This window comes from Xiphophorus maculatus, chromosome 5, assembly GCF_002775205.1.
Source record: "Xiphophorus maculatus strain JP 163 A chromosome 5, X_maculatus-5.0-male, whole genome shotgun sequence".
Lineage (NCBI taxonomy): Eukaryota > Metazoa > Chordata > Actinopteri > Cyprinodontiformes > Poeciliidae > Xiphophorus > Xiphophorus maculatus.
Window position 1 is genome coordinate 29,556,978 of NC_036447.1, and position 14,454 is coordinate 29,571,431.

At 38.7% G+C, this 14,454-nt stretch overlaps 1 protein-coding gene across 1 annotated transcript in view; it reads left to right on the forward strand.

The window, feature by feature from the left end:
• The first annotated feature begins 12,511 nt into the window (after window positions 1–12,511).
• The window catches only part of tll1 (tolloid like 1), a 57,384-nt gene continuing 55,441 nt past the window's right edge, over window positions 12,512–14,454 (forward strand). Inside the window, exon 1 of the mRNA XM_023333138.1 lies at window positions 12,512–12,570. The gene's annotated coding sequence lies outside the window, so the exon portion shown is untranslated. The remainder of the gene's footprint in view (window positions 12,571–14,454) is intronic.

Genomic DNA, 14,454 nt, shown 5'->3' on the forward strand with positions numbered 1-14,454 from the left:
CGCTGAAATAAAGATTAGCAACACCATGTGTCCTATTTGGTACCAACCACATTGAAGACAGAAAGAAAGAGAGAGAGAAATGAAAAGCAGCTTCAAGATTATTCTGGTGATGATCTGTGGATTTTCCAGCATGGTGGAGCTCAACGTCACTAAACTGATAACTATGCAGCAAGTTATCAGTTTAAAATATTTGAAATGCAGTCATAAAACTAAAGCGCTGAGTCAGGATTTGGTTCAGAAGTTGATGTCCATCATGATACATTGAAGTAATAAAGTTTCAACATTGGACTCATGCACTTTTTTGGATGTATTTGACAAGGACAAATAAAGAGTTATGAAGTTGTTCTATTGTGAAATTTTTGGAAGACAGGAATATGCTAAATAAAATCATAAATCTGTCAAATAAAATATTGAAGGCCTCAAAACGTGATGCTTAATGATCATCAAACTTTTTGATATGACTGTGCTCTTTGGTATCTAAGGTCATGGTACTGGAGTTTCCCCTTTTGTTAAATGTTATACAACTTTCCTCATTTTGATTTGTTTAAAAAAAATAAATAAATTTACGTATGTAGCAGAAACTGCCAGAGCCATTCAGCCTTTAATATGTTTTTATTTGTTCTGATATTGTCTTTGATAGAAATGTAAAGAATAATTTATGTAATCACAACTAGCTTAAGAACACTTTCTTCAACAAATGTTTTACAGTAGCCTAACTCATCAACAGGTCAAAAAAAGGTTAACAAAGTTAGTTAACAAAAAATATCTAATTTAAAGACATATTTGTTGCTATTGCATGTGCAAAGAATATTAAACTGTTGTCTCACTTACCTGTATTTCGAGCCACTAGATGGCAGAAAAATGTCCATCTGTGTTTGTTCTCATTCCAAGAGCAAGAGCTAAATTTTGTTAAACAAACATGACCAGATAGTTCTCCACAGTCGTTTCATACATCATTGTGTAGTTGTTTTATCTGCATCATTTATGATTTTTGTCCAATTAATATGTTTTCATTTCCTGGCTCTGACATCACAGAGAACTTTACTATTGTTATTTGTGGAGGACGCCATCAAAAAAAATTCATTTACTTTACTGAATAAGAAAAAAAAATGCATTCGACGAAGGCCAGCAGAATTTATAGAACGTCACTTATTTTCTCAGAAAGACGATCAATAATATGTTATATGCTGTACAAAATTCCCTTTATCTTTATCCATTTTACTTTTAAAAAAATCATATTTTACAAGATTTTACAAGCTACTAAGTCAGTCAAAAACATGCGCAGAGCTCAGTTCAACTCTTACAGTTGTCCTGCTTCTGCAGGTCATTTCAAATTAAAAGTGATTCTACTTGGTGATTCAAGTTTATTCGTGTGGCAGATTTCAGCAAGAGGCAGTTCACCATAAAAACATAAACAAGCAATAAACATATTTTCTCAAATGTCCTCTAAAAAAATCATCAGAAAATATTTGAATAAACACTAAAATTGATCAATGTTACAGTTAGAATTAATGAAAGGCAACTCTGAACAGGTGGCTTTATTTACTTATTTTGCATTGATTTAAAGGAGCTCTGTGTTTCAGCTGTTTTGCCATTTTCTGGAAGTTTGGTCCAGATTTCTGGTGCATAGAAGCTGAATGCTGCTTCTCCATGTTTGGTTCTGGTTCTGGGGATGCAGAGCAGAACCAGAGCCAGAAGACCTGAGAGGTTCTGGAAGGTTGATACTACAACAGCAGATATTTAATGTGTTGTGGTGCTAAACCGTTCAGTGATTTATAAACTAACAGCAGCATTTTAACGTCTATTTTATCAGTGTAAGGACTGTAGAACTGGGTGATGAGCTCCATCTTCCTGGTTCAGTGAGAATTCTGGGGAACTTCTTCTTCTTTGACCTCCTCCTGGTACTTTTCATGTAGGCTGACCCATTTTCATCCTCTTAATCCATCTGTTCCCAAGTACAAAGTCACATATTTTCACTCTAAATAGTTCATTATCCGGATCCTTGTTGTTTTTCACCAAAAAAGCATCAAACTCAGTTACAGTCTAATGAGCTTGAATAAGTGAAATCGCCTGAGTGTAAGCGAGGCAAAAAGACAAACAGCAAATAGAGATGAGGAACAAGAGGGAGGAGCTGCATTCCTTGTGATTATCAGCTGGTGAGGAGGATGGACATCGGAACATCCAGCTTCAGACAAATGTGTTGGGGCTTCAAGTATAAATGTGTACAAATGTTGTAAGAAATTCACATGTTACTTTCGTAGCATTAAATCACACTGACATTTTCAAACTTTCAACATGAGCACATTTAAACATGGGGAAAAGTTCAGTGAGAAGAAATGACTTTTTAGCAAAGTAACCAACAACATGATTGCTTATATCTCTATCAGCCTCTTTAAAGGGGCAGTATTATATGTTTTTCATGTAATATTATGCCATGTTATTCCATTTTATGGCATAATAAAGTTACCTTCACTGGTTAGAAAAATGCTGTACATCAAATAGAACTTGAAAGAAATTTGACTTCAATTTAACACCTTGAAATTTGGCCTCTGTCTCTTTAAGAAACTCTTGCTCTTTCTGAAACTTCCTTCAGGAAATTATTGCAACATGGCTCCTCTATTAACCCTTTCACAACAATTTTACCAGTGTTGCACTGAAAAGTAGCTTCTGTAATCAGCTCAACCAATTGCTGACGCTAGTCTGAAGGAGCTGAGTGGAGGAGGTGAGCAACACTCCCTCACTCAGCAACGTTTTGATGAGGGAATGACATCATAGCATGATATAAAGCTCAAAAAAGTTGATTTTACATAAAACAAATATAATTTTGGAAAGACTAAATCAATCATTAGAACTTTTGATCACATCAACAAGTTAACTTAATTTGCTTGATTGATAATCTATGAGGTCACTAAAGAGGTGTTTAAGAATTTTATGTAAAATGTGTCAAATTAAGGGATGTGTTCAACTTTACATGAACAGAAAATGAGACTAAATGAGACCAAAGAATCTATAAGTTATAAAACATTATAACTTATAGATTTAGTTATAATGCTTTATATCTATCAAATTTGAAATACACTTACCTTTGCTTTTAAATGCATGTGTAGCATCCCTGCTTTAAAAAATAGCTACACATATCTTGTAATGTGAAGACAAAAAAATCAGCATAAATTTGAAGCAAACTTTTTCATCTTTGTTCTCCAGTAGAAGACGCTGCTTCATTTTTCTCCTCTCCACTTCCTCACCAAGCAACGGTGGCACTTTTACTCCAACTCTGTGGCTGAGTCTGCAGTTTAAGCCTTGGATGCTAACTCTGCAGATCAATGAGAACCTTTGCCTATTAGTCATAGCGGCCCTATTAGCATCTGCTATTAGCATCTTGTCATCAATACCATTGACTGACGCAGGACGCAGTAGGGCTGAGAGGAGGAAGAGGACATTAATCTGATCCGACAGGCCACACCAGTCAGATCTGATACTAGACACGACAGCTGATGTTTTACAGTCTGATAATAAATCTGCAGCAGATTCAAGTGACAAATGAGGGTGCTGCTGCAATTATAAGTCAAGTAAATGAAGTGATTTTTTTGTTATAGACAGTAAATGAATCAAGGAATTGACAGAAACAAGTGCATGTTAGCATTTTTATTTACTTTCCTCGTTCAGTCTGTCCACACCAACATGGTATGAAAAAGTTAAGATGTTCTTACAATTGGTGTTTTTCTTCCAAGTAATATTTCTTCACAAATCATAACTTTCTGCTCTACAAGAATACAAGATCGAGTTTATTTATGAAGCACATTTTAAAACACGCAAGCTTGCCAAAGTGCCGTACATGTTAATAAGAAATGAATCAAACAAAAGTAAATAAAAACTCAGACGTCCAGCAGACAGTTAGAGCAGAGGCAACAGAAAAGCAAATTAACACAACTAATCGAAGGCAAAGGAAGGAGACTTTGAAACAGGAAGTGGAGATCTGTGTTTAAAGAAAGTTTTGCAGCCACAAAGGAAAAGACTGAATCTCTTTTAAACTTTCGCCTGGTGTTTAAGACAAAGCAAGCAGCTGGTCGGCTCCAGGTACAAGGAGAACGTCCTTTTATAAGCTATCAGTAACATTTTAAAATGAATTCTGTCCTGCACAGGGACACAGGGAGCTACTGAGCTGGACAGGACAGATCACGTCTCTGTCCGCCAGTCAGAAGGCCGCAGTGAAAACATGGAGCTGGGAATCTTCCTGAGAGTGAGCGCCTGAACAAAATGCAGGAGAACAGCAACGACTCATCCAGGAGGTCACAACTAACCCACAGACTCTTAGTCACAACTAACAATCTGCAGACTCCATTTGTCTCTGCTAAGGTCAGAGTAAATAGAGATGAAATAGACAAAATGAGAAAATAAAGCAACTGGGCGAAAGCAGGCTAAAACACGTTACGTTTTCACTGAGAGCATAATTGTGGAATTGGAAATAAACAAAATAAACTTGCTTAATGCAAACACTGGATTTTTTTTTAAAAATCACAATTTTTATGTTTTTGCATGGGGATGACATGGTTTTTCAGTCGTATCAAAATGAATATTTTGTTAGAAATGAAAGTCTATTGATCATTGAGAAGGTGTAGGTGCAGTAATATAAAAACAATAATTTCTCTATATTGATGAAGGGTACTTCATTGGCAGATTATTTCACTTATTACAAAACACTTTTCCAATATTATAAGTGAAATAATCTGTCAATGGAACCAATACTTTTTCAGCAATATTACAAATTTATAGCAAGCTCCTATTTCTTGCTGAAAGTTACTTGTAAGAGTACTAATATAAAAACTAGACCAAAAGTACTTGGTATGACAGGGTGTTTTTACAGTGCACTCTGTTCCTAACCCTAATCGTAAACCATAAACAGCACTTCATGTTGTGGGGCATTTTGGTTCTCACAACATGGTGTTTGTTGACAAAATGGACCAATGTATTAAATACAAGGACACACATACACACACACACACGCACCCCCACACACACAGTGTGTAAGACCCATACAGCATATTTCTGCTGCTTCTCTGAAAGGAAGCCTATCTGCAGGGAGCAGAGGCCAATGGAGACTCTGCTGAGTTCCTGTCATTTCAGAGGATTTTACATTTTCTCTAATATGAATTTATGGGGACTAAGTTTAACCCCAATGACCTCATGCTGACCTTCTAAGGTCAGGACCCCGCTCTGAAACCTTACCTGTTCAAAGCCATATAATATGAATGTAAACAGATTTGTGTTGTTATTAAATTAAAAACAGACACACGCACTCATGCACACACACACACACACACACACACGCACACCCACGCACACACACACACACACACACCCACACACAAACACACACAATGCAGTTCCTGGAGAACTGCTGTGTCGGCGAAGGAAAGCTCGGTGCACATTTCAGCTTCCACACAGCAGGACGGTGTGAACAGGACGATTCAGTCGTGCCAACGGTCATTGCTCTGTTTGCTCTGTTTGCTCTGTTTGCACGCATTTTATGGCTTCCACTTCATGCAAATGTTGTAGCCTCACTTCTCTCTAGACTACTTCTATCCAGTTACCCTGCTATTGCAAAAGTAAAAAAAAAAAAAAACAAAAAAAAAAAAAACATTTTTTAATTATTTTTTCAGGTCATCAGAAAACCTGAGGTTACTTCAATCATGCCCAAACATAATTTGACTCCTGAAATAATCTTTTATTTTTTTTAAAGAAAAAAGAAGTTCTTTGGTTACAGAAGATCATAAAGTCACAGAGTGCACAGACCATCTTGTCAGAAACACTATTAATGATTATCTGATGAAGGTTTAGATTAAATGTCAAAAAAATATTTCCCCCATAATTGCTAAAACTGTCACCATGTCGTGACAGTGTAATATGAGACAGATGAGACAACAAAAAAAAAACTATACTCCACCACCTGCCAGTGCTACTGTTACCATCTGAAGAAATGAACTGCTCCAAAAACAACCAATCAGAGCCAGGAGGAGGGGCATAGCGCTGTCAATCAATGCTGCTCAATGTGCTAATGGCAGAGAAGCAACTTACCTTCACAGGAAAACTATTTATCCACCAACATTGGCAGCCATGCTAACTAGCTTTAGCATTTGTGTCATGCTATGTTGTAGTGACAGCTTAGTAGCTTTGCACAGAGCAAATGGGAAGGGTTGCGCACGAGAGTGATTGACAGCGCTAAGACCCTCCTCCTGGCTCTGATTGGTTGTTTATGACTGAGTGGTGTATTTCTGCAGTTGGTACTGGGAGCACTGGGAGCTGGATTTTTTTCACAGATGATCTGTTTTACATCATTCTGTCTCGGCATAATGATAATTTTATCAAATATAAATGCTACATCCTGCAGCTTTAAGCTTTTGTGGGGGGTTTGTTCTCAGCATCGCCTCTCCTGCATGTTTTGTTTGTGATTCTTGATTCAAAGGATTTTTACTAATCTAAAATTTGTTGAAAAACTAAGTATATCAGAAAACCTCTAGAATTTCATTTACACGGTGTGTAATGCTTGAATTTAAAGAGGATGCCCCATGGACTAGGGCATCCATTTTTGCTTTTCTCGGAAATTGCTTGCCTTTTGTCATTTTCATTTTCCAACAGAATCACGTCGTTCCCTTATTCTCCCTTTTAGTGCCTCGATTACAGAATCATTCTTCCATCTTTCAGAGACACAACAAGAATCGTTTCACTTAGGTCACAAAACTGGCACGTGCTCACTCAGTGGCTCGCACAGGCATGCCGTGAAACACACAAAAATCAGAGGTGGAGAGATGAAAGTGCAGAAAAGTGTTGCACAAAGGAGGAAATAATAACAGAAGGGAAAGAATGGCACTCACAGCTTGGCATTCAAACAGAGGATTTCCTCTCCGTTCCTTGTCTTCCCTCCGCTCTTTCTGTTTACCCACGACTCATGTGTCTCGTATGCGGAGCGGGTTAACGACCACCTCATCACAGTCTGAACCTGAAAACTTAGAATCCGAAGTTTCCCCGCCACATCCTCCTGTGGAAGTGAGTCGGTCTTCAGAGCTCGAAAACTTCCAAGACTCCCCAAGACGCCACTAAAGGCGAAACGAGATTTCAGCAGCAGAAGGGATGAGGATATTAAACTTCAAAGACATTTTTGGAGCCTACTGAACAATATCCAAGTATTATTCACCATTTTACTATGTTGTTGAGTCAGCAGACTGTCTTCCTGTGGCATTTCAACAACAACAAAAAAAAAAGGTGATGAATGTCTCAGGCCAAATATTTGCTTCCTATAGGGGAAGTTCATGAAACACTTAGGACACTATCACAGTCAGCAGGCCTGGGAGAAAACAAGTTGTTTTCTTACCTTTGCTGCTCTTCTCCTTTCAGCCTCATAACAGATAAAACATGATGAACCAGTTCTATCTAAGTGTTCTGCAGCAAACTCAACAAAAGATTTGGATTGTCACTTTTACCTGGTACTTAAAGCTGCAGTGTGTAACTTTTACAAAAATATATAATTTTACATATTTGCCAAAAATGTCTCTACGTCGTGACACCAGCTGCATTTCCACTGACTGTACAATTTGACATTTTGAAATAAACTTTGCTTAATGGACAAAACAACAATTTTGAAAAAACTTGTTTTTGGATAAAAAGGTTTGGTGCTGGGATGAGATGTTTTGTTGTTGTTCTTGTTTTTTTTTGGCCGTATCAAAATTGGTGCTTATCGCAAAACTCACATCACGAGTCACAACGGGATATTGTCACATGAAGAAGAAGTAGTTGGAGGATGATGTTGCTGCGTGATTTTTAATAAGACTTATCATGAACAAATATATTTATCTGTGATTTTAATTGCGTTTCTTATTTAATGGAAACACCGCAACGGTGAAATTGTGTTGTTTAGACTTTAGCAGAAGGTGGATAAAGTTTTGCTCACGTTTGTAATGAAAACAAAGCTAACGTCAATATCAAATTTGACAGCACATCCGAGGAGTTTGTGTCATATTATACTGTCACGACATAATGATAATTTTATGTAAAAAGCTTTTTTTAAAAAAAAATAAAAGTTACACACTGCAGCTTTAAGTCTTAATGAATGTCATACACTAACCCAATAGCCACTCATTTATAATTTCATATTTAAGATATTAATTTAACCAAAATGTATGAGCACATTTTGAAATGCCTTATCAGTAAGAGGTGCTGCCCAGACACAGGCAGAACGAGCTACGACTGGTCTATTTGTGTACAGAGAGAAGAGGAGAGGACAGTGTGTGTAAACTTCTGAATTTGAACAGATTTGACTTAAAGGAAATCCTCCTTTTATTGAGACATTTAGACACATTAATCATCCTGGTTCTCCTAACCAACCTTGACAGGAGAGAAGACGTCTGACTTTCAAATTGGACACAAAAACGAAAAGCCAATGTGTCTAATGCTGTGCGTAAAAACATCTAATTTCAGCTGTATAATAAAGCAATCGTTTTCAAATGAACACAAAATAAATTGAATTACAGCAAAAGTAACCACAAGCAGAGGAAAAAAGAAGGCTGCTTTTCTGAAAGTGTGCAACTGGAAATTAGATGAACACATTTAAGACCTTTTTCTAAAAATGTGGAATTCATTACAGCAACTTCAACTATCCCTTTATGAAAAATCTGCTTTTTTCAGCTTTACATCATGTTATATTGTTATTCCCTCATCAAAGTAATACCTGGAGTGTTGCTTGGTTCTTTCATGAGAAAGTCATTAATCTCCATGGCAACCATTCAGGCAAAACACCTTGCTGGATCTAGCTCCACCTTCGAGGACGAAGCTCCTCCTCATAGCTGCAGCTTTCAAGCTTCTTAGCTTCCTCCTCATAGAGAACTACCCAGTGACTCTTCCTCTTGGCTCCTTCAGACTAGTCAGCAGCAATTAGCAAACACCTGGTGGAACTGAGTATCTGCTGAGCTCATTGTAGGAACTCCTTCAACTGCTGGACAAATGTTGTTAAAGTGCTAATAGAGGAGAGATGACTTCCTGAATGTGGAGTTTCAGAAAAAAACCAGAGTCCCTCTGTCTTTTTAAAGAGACAAAAGCCCAATTTCAAGGTGTTAAATTACAAAGTAAAATTTCTAACAAGTCATATTTACAAAGGTAGCATTTTTTAACAACTGATGGAAAAATAGTTACTGTATTGCTAACTATAAGATCCCGCTGTGCTTGGAAAGACATAATACTGCCCCTTTTGGACTCCAGCCAGCAGTAAGATATGATATAAATAAACTTTAAATGCCCCGTTTTTCTTACTTAAGTGCTTTTGTTTGGTATAAATCATATCGTTTTTAGGTAGACATGCAGTGTAACCCTTGTGGAATCCAAGGCAGCTCTCTATAGATTTATTGTTTTCAGAAGAAGAAGAAGAAAAAAAGAGCTAATCGTAATAACAGCGGCTGCAGAGCGCAGCACTTGGCAGAGCCTCGAGGGACTGTTGTTCAGTTGGAGCGTTTCTCTTTTACCGCTGTGTGTCTGTGTGGAAGCGAACGCAGCTTCAGGGTCGGTGTGCAGGGTCAGAATGCTGGCGAGGTACTTTCACCGACTTCCAGAGACTTACCAATCAATAACGGCTCCAAATGGGGACAGAAATACCTGCACACAGCACTTCACTCCCACTGCTGGATCCTTTTTAAGAAAGGAAGCATTTTGCTGAATAGATTGTGTAGATGTTGCCCACACGGAACTAAGGGGAAGTGGATGGAGAAGGCCACTGGAGGCCTTCCACAGGCTTAATAGGCAATTAGCCTGGAAGAAAAAAAAAGTGATCATAAATGCACACCTAAAAAACAACACACACAAGCAGTCCCTGTTGGAGGAAACAACTGCTGTTCTGGAAGGACCTCAGAAGTTATGGAGAGTCGGGATTTCCACGGCTCAGCCTGGAGAATCTGTAAACAGGACCACTGAGGAAATGACTTCCTGCTTTGCTTTGGAGAAATGAACATTTATGGTCAGAGGAAAAAGCAGAACATTTAACATACAAGACATTTATGCCATTTTTTTGGAAAGTACCCAAGCTGATACAAATGAGTGGAATGGAACAAAGTAAATGAGCAGCACCTAATAAGATTAATATTAATTCATGTAACTAGTATTTCTTATAAAAGAGCAATACTTTGTCTAGGCTTTGGAGTTGAATGATTGAAACTGTATGATATTTATGAATGTGTTTCCTTGTAACAAGGCTGTCCTTTGCGGTGCAGATGAATGTTGAGGGATCAACGTTGGTTTATTCATCATTAGAACCAACCAAACATACAACCGTAGCTTGAAATAGTCTCAGCTGAATTAAACATCAAATTGGTGAAGTTCCCTTCAATTCACAGGGAACTTCACCAATTCACAAATACATTTACGGAATACATTTACTTTTTATACATATTTTATGTTTTATCCTTACAGCAGAAGCGTCTTTATGAAACACCACAAAAAAAACCTTCCCCCCACTTCTCCATGGCCTCCCCCAGAACCTATAAATAGCATCTGGACCCCCGGGGGAAGTATTTGTCCAGACGCCCTGGAGAGAAACCGACGGGTGAGTCATTCTGAGCACCTCCACATCATTTTTGCATCCACACTTAGCAGATTCCACCAAAAAAAAAAACAACCAACCAAACAAAAAAAGAGCTCTTACTGAAGTTCTTTACTGTGAGTAAGTTATCCTTCCCTCACAGGCCTCCACCTCACTTCTCACTGAGGAGCAGCTGTGCAGAACCTGCATCAAAACGCTACATGCTAATTATTAAAATACTCAATAAATATTCAATAGATACTTAAAACAGTGCAGTGCCAAATAAAGTGCTAGTTGTGGTGCTACTTTTAATGAAGCGCTGAAGTAAAAATAGTCCCATTAACTCTTCATTACGCCACTCTTTTTGTTTATTTTTATTTTTTCTTTATTTACTTTTTTTAGTTGAATTTCATTTTACACCCCGAATGCTGATTGTGGATGGGAGGTGTTCAACGCTTGTTGGAATGTATGTTTTCTATATTTCATTTATGCAAAAAGTCAAAACATTGTAAACAAAAAAATGGACTCTACAAACTGCTTGGTTTCTGTATAAACGTCGCCTCGCTCTGAAGACAAACACCCCGACCATGAAACACGGCGAGGGCAGCATCATGCTGTGGGTACAATCCTCACTGGAAACCTGGAGAACTTGATTTGGAAGGAGGCTCAAGACATAAACGCACAACCAGAACTGAAATGAAATGTGTTAGACTGTCGGTCCAAAGTGACTCTGTTCAGTCTGAATGAGCTTGAGTTTGAAATAGGAAATGAATGAAATGTGCAGAACCGATTGAGGCGAAACCCCAAAAGACGCGGCTTGGATTCTTTTCTAAAAATGTTACTTTTCTTTTTATTCGTATTTAAAAATGTCTTCATTGAGAAGAAAGTGGAACCAAAGTCAAATTCCTTGTTTGTGTGGATAAACGTGGTGAATAAATCTGGTTCATATTTTTACTGCTCAATACAGAAGACGGTTAGTGGAAAATAAAAAAAATAAAAATCTGGCTTTTTTCACAGAATTCATTACATTTCCTCGTGGAATTCTGACTTTTGATCTCAAAAAATTAAAGTCAGAATCCTGATGAAAAAAAGACAAATTTTTGAGATTAAAATCTAAATTTTGAGATTCATTTATTTTTATTTTTATTTTTTTTCCAGATTTACAACATCACGCATCACGTTTCTTCCATAACACCAGCATGCACTGCTCAGTGTTTGTAAATGATAAAGAATCCCAATCAATAAAGAAAATAGAAACGGGCCAAAATGTGAAATAAATAAAAAAATAAAAATCCAAGGGGAGTGAATACTTTTGTAAGGCGCTGCAGAGTTGAACTTTTTTTTTGCTGACCTCAGCACTGGTACTTTAGCACCCCCTGCTGGTGACGGCTGACACCAGGATTAGTTTTGCCTTTCTGAACAGTTGCAAAAAAAGAATGCCACAGCTAAAAAAGTTTGTCAGTAGTTGAATAAATTCTCCCCTCCTCTCTCCTCCATCTAAGAGATGAAACCCGGTTAGCATCAGGAAGCTGCCTGGTTCTGGTTCTGGTTCTGCTCACTTTGGTTCCGCCTTCAGAGACTCCTCGAGGTTTATCTTGGGGACAAAGATCAAAAGTGTGTTGACCCGCAGCAAATTAACTCCGCATTTGTGTGTGTGTGTGTGTCGTGTGTGTGTGTGTGTGTAGGGGTGCGCGTGCTGCCTCCAGGGGATTTGCGTCCATGCCTGCTGGGACGTGGACAGCTTGCGGATGGATTGATGGCGTGACGTCACCTCTCCCAGAGGGCAGGATTAAGTCAGGAGGGACAGAGACGGCGCTCCGGTAATCTCCCCGGTGATACATGGGGGAAGCGGACACGGTCGGAACCGTGGGTACCGAGTGAGCCCCCTTACCCCCACCCCACCCGACCGGCCCCCCTCCCCTCCCTCCTCAGTTAAAGCTCCCAGCATGAAGGGTCCAGTGGAAGCTCCGTGGGAAGGCGACGCGCCCCCGGACAGGTGAAGGCAGCAGCAGGTAAGCTGCAGAGCCGCGCAGGGTGAGCTCGTTTGCGGAGGATTTACCTCGGCAAGGTGTTCACAGGCTGCGGCGATTGTCTGTCAACAACTGCTGCTATAGTACTGCTCCTGTGTGTGTGTGTGTGTGTGTGTGTGTGTGTGTGTGTGTGTGTGTGTGTGTGTGTGTAGGTGTGTGTGTGTGTGTGTGTGTGTGTGTGTGTGTGTGTGTGTGTGTGTGTGTGTGTGTGTGTGCGCGCGCGCGCGCGCGCGTGCTGCAATGGAAAGATTGGGCCATTTTTCCTTTTTAGCAGAAAATTGTAATGAAATGAGCTTTTCTACAGCGTTACTGTTCACGCGTTCATGCAAACAGAGGAGGACGCAAAGTTAAACCCGAACTGGTTCGAGTGTTGTAGCGCGTGAAGCGGACAGATTTATTATAGACAAAGCCTTCAAATTCATCTGGTAGAACAGCAGCTTAGACTGCAAGGTAAGAAATAATAGTTTGTAGTGCAGAGAAGAAGAAATGCTCATTTAATGTCCAATCAACCATTTCTCTTCTCATTTATCTTTATGTTTTGAATTATGATTCTCCCAAAAGTCTCGGTGAGAAAACATGGTCAGAGGTCACAACAGTTTGACTCAGAATCTGCTGCTGTCCCAGAGAGTCCGTGGTTTCATCTAGCAGAGTTCTGCAGGCTTTAAAGAGCCAACATGAAGACAAGGAGGAACAGAGTTAGAAACTGTTAAACTAGGCACTTAGCACTGTATCTGTACTTAAATAAATTATTTGGTTATTATTATTTTTTCATTTTTTGGACAAAGTTATTAAGATCTAGTTTGGAGATCTTCCAGTTGCGGCTCCAGTTGCCGCTGGTTGCAGGCCCCCTCTTCAAGTGAAGGCGACCCACAGCACCACACAACCTCCACCGGGTTTAACGGGGTCAGCATCAGAATTCATCCACTTCCTTTAATACCAAACGTGGGACTGATTGATGAAAACATCCATTTCAGTCTCATCTAGTCTGAGTTCATATTTGTGGTTAAAGTTTGTAAAGTTATGACCATCTTGCTAACTCCACGTGTTCATGTTGGTGATAGTTGGAATGAAGATACTTTTTGTTCTAATGTCAGTTTTTTATGTTGATTCGGTCGTGGTTGTACTTTGTTACTCTTTATGAAGACTTCAGCCATAACCTGAATGCTGCTCACAGCAGCAACGAGAAACGAAGCTCTGCATAATGTCACATTTCTGCTGCAGTCCTGAAATGATAGAAATTAAACAATAAACGGCAAAAATACTTCTACTATATGCATTTTAAATGTCACTCACCTGTCTTTTGGTATCATTTGCTGTAAATAAAGTGAATAATTAGGTAGAAGAGACGCAGCTTCATGTTTCTTCATGTTTCCTTTCAGGTCCGACGTTTGGACAGATTTCCATTTGTTATTTTCAAGGACTTTTAACTCGTGGAAGTGAAACAAATATGCTGCATTTTCTTTGGCTGACAGAACAGTTTTGGATCCAGCAGAAAACGAAAGAATTACAACATCATCGTCATCTATCATCAAAGGCCTCCAACGTTTCTTAAATCAGATTTTCACAAAGTTCCTAAAGATTTGAGTCGAAGTGAATACAAACAGGTCCAATTCGTTTAATAACAGAGGAAAAATTGATCATTTGATCAGAAATCAAGATTCATATGAAATAAACATTTTGTCACCTTCCTAAGATAATGGCTGAAGTCTTTTTTTTTATTTGTTTGCCAAAAGTGTTTTTTGTGCCTAAATCATCTTTCGTCAAAAAAGCGAAGATTTTTGCAAAACAAAGAAAAAACAAACAAACAGCATTTTTTGGCAAAAATGACTTAGGCCTTTATTCTTGGAAGGGGTCGTCTGGTTTTTC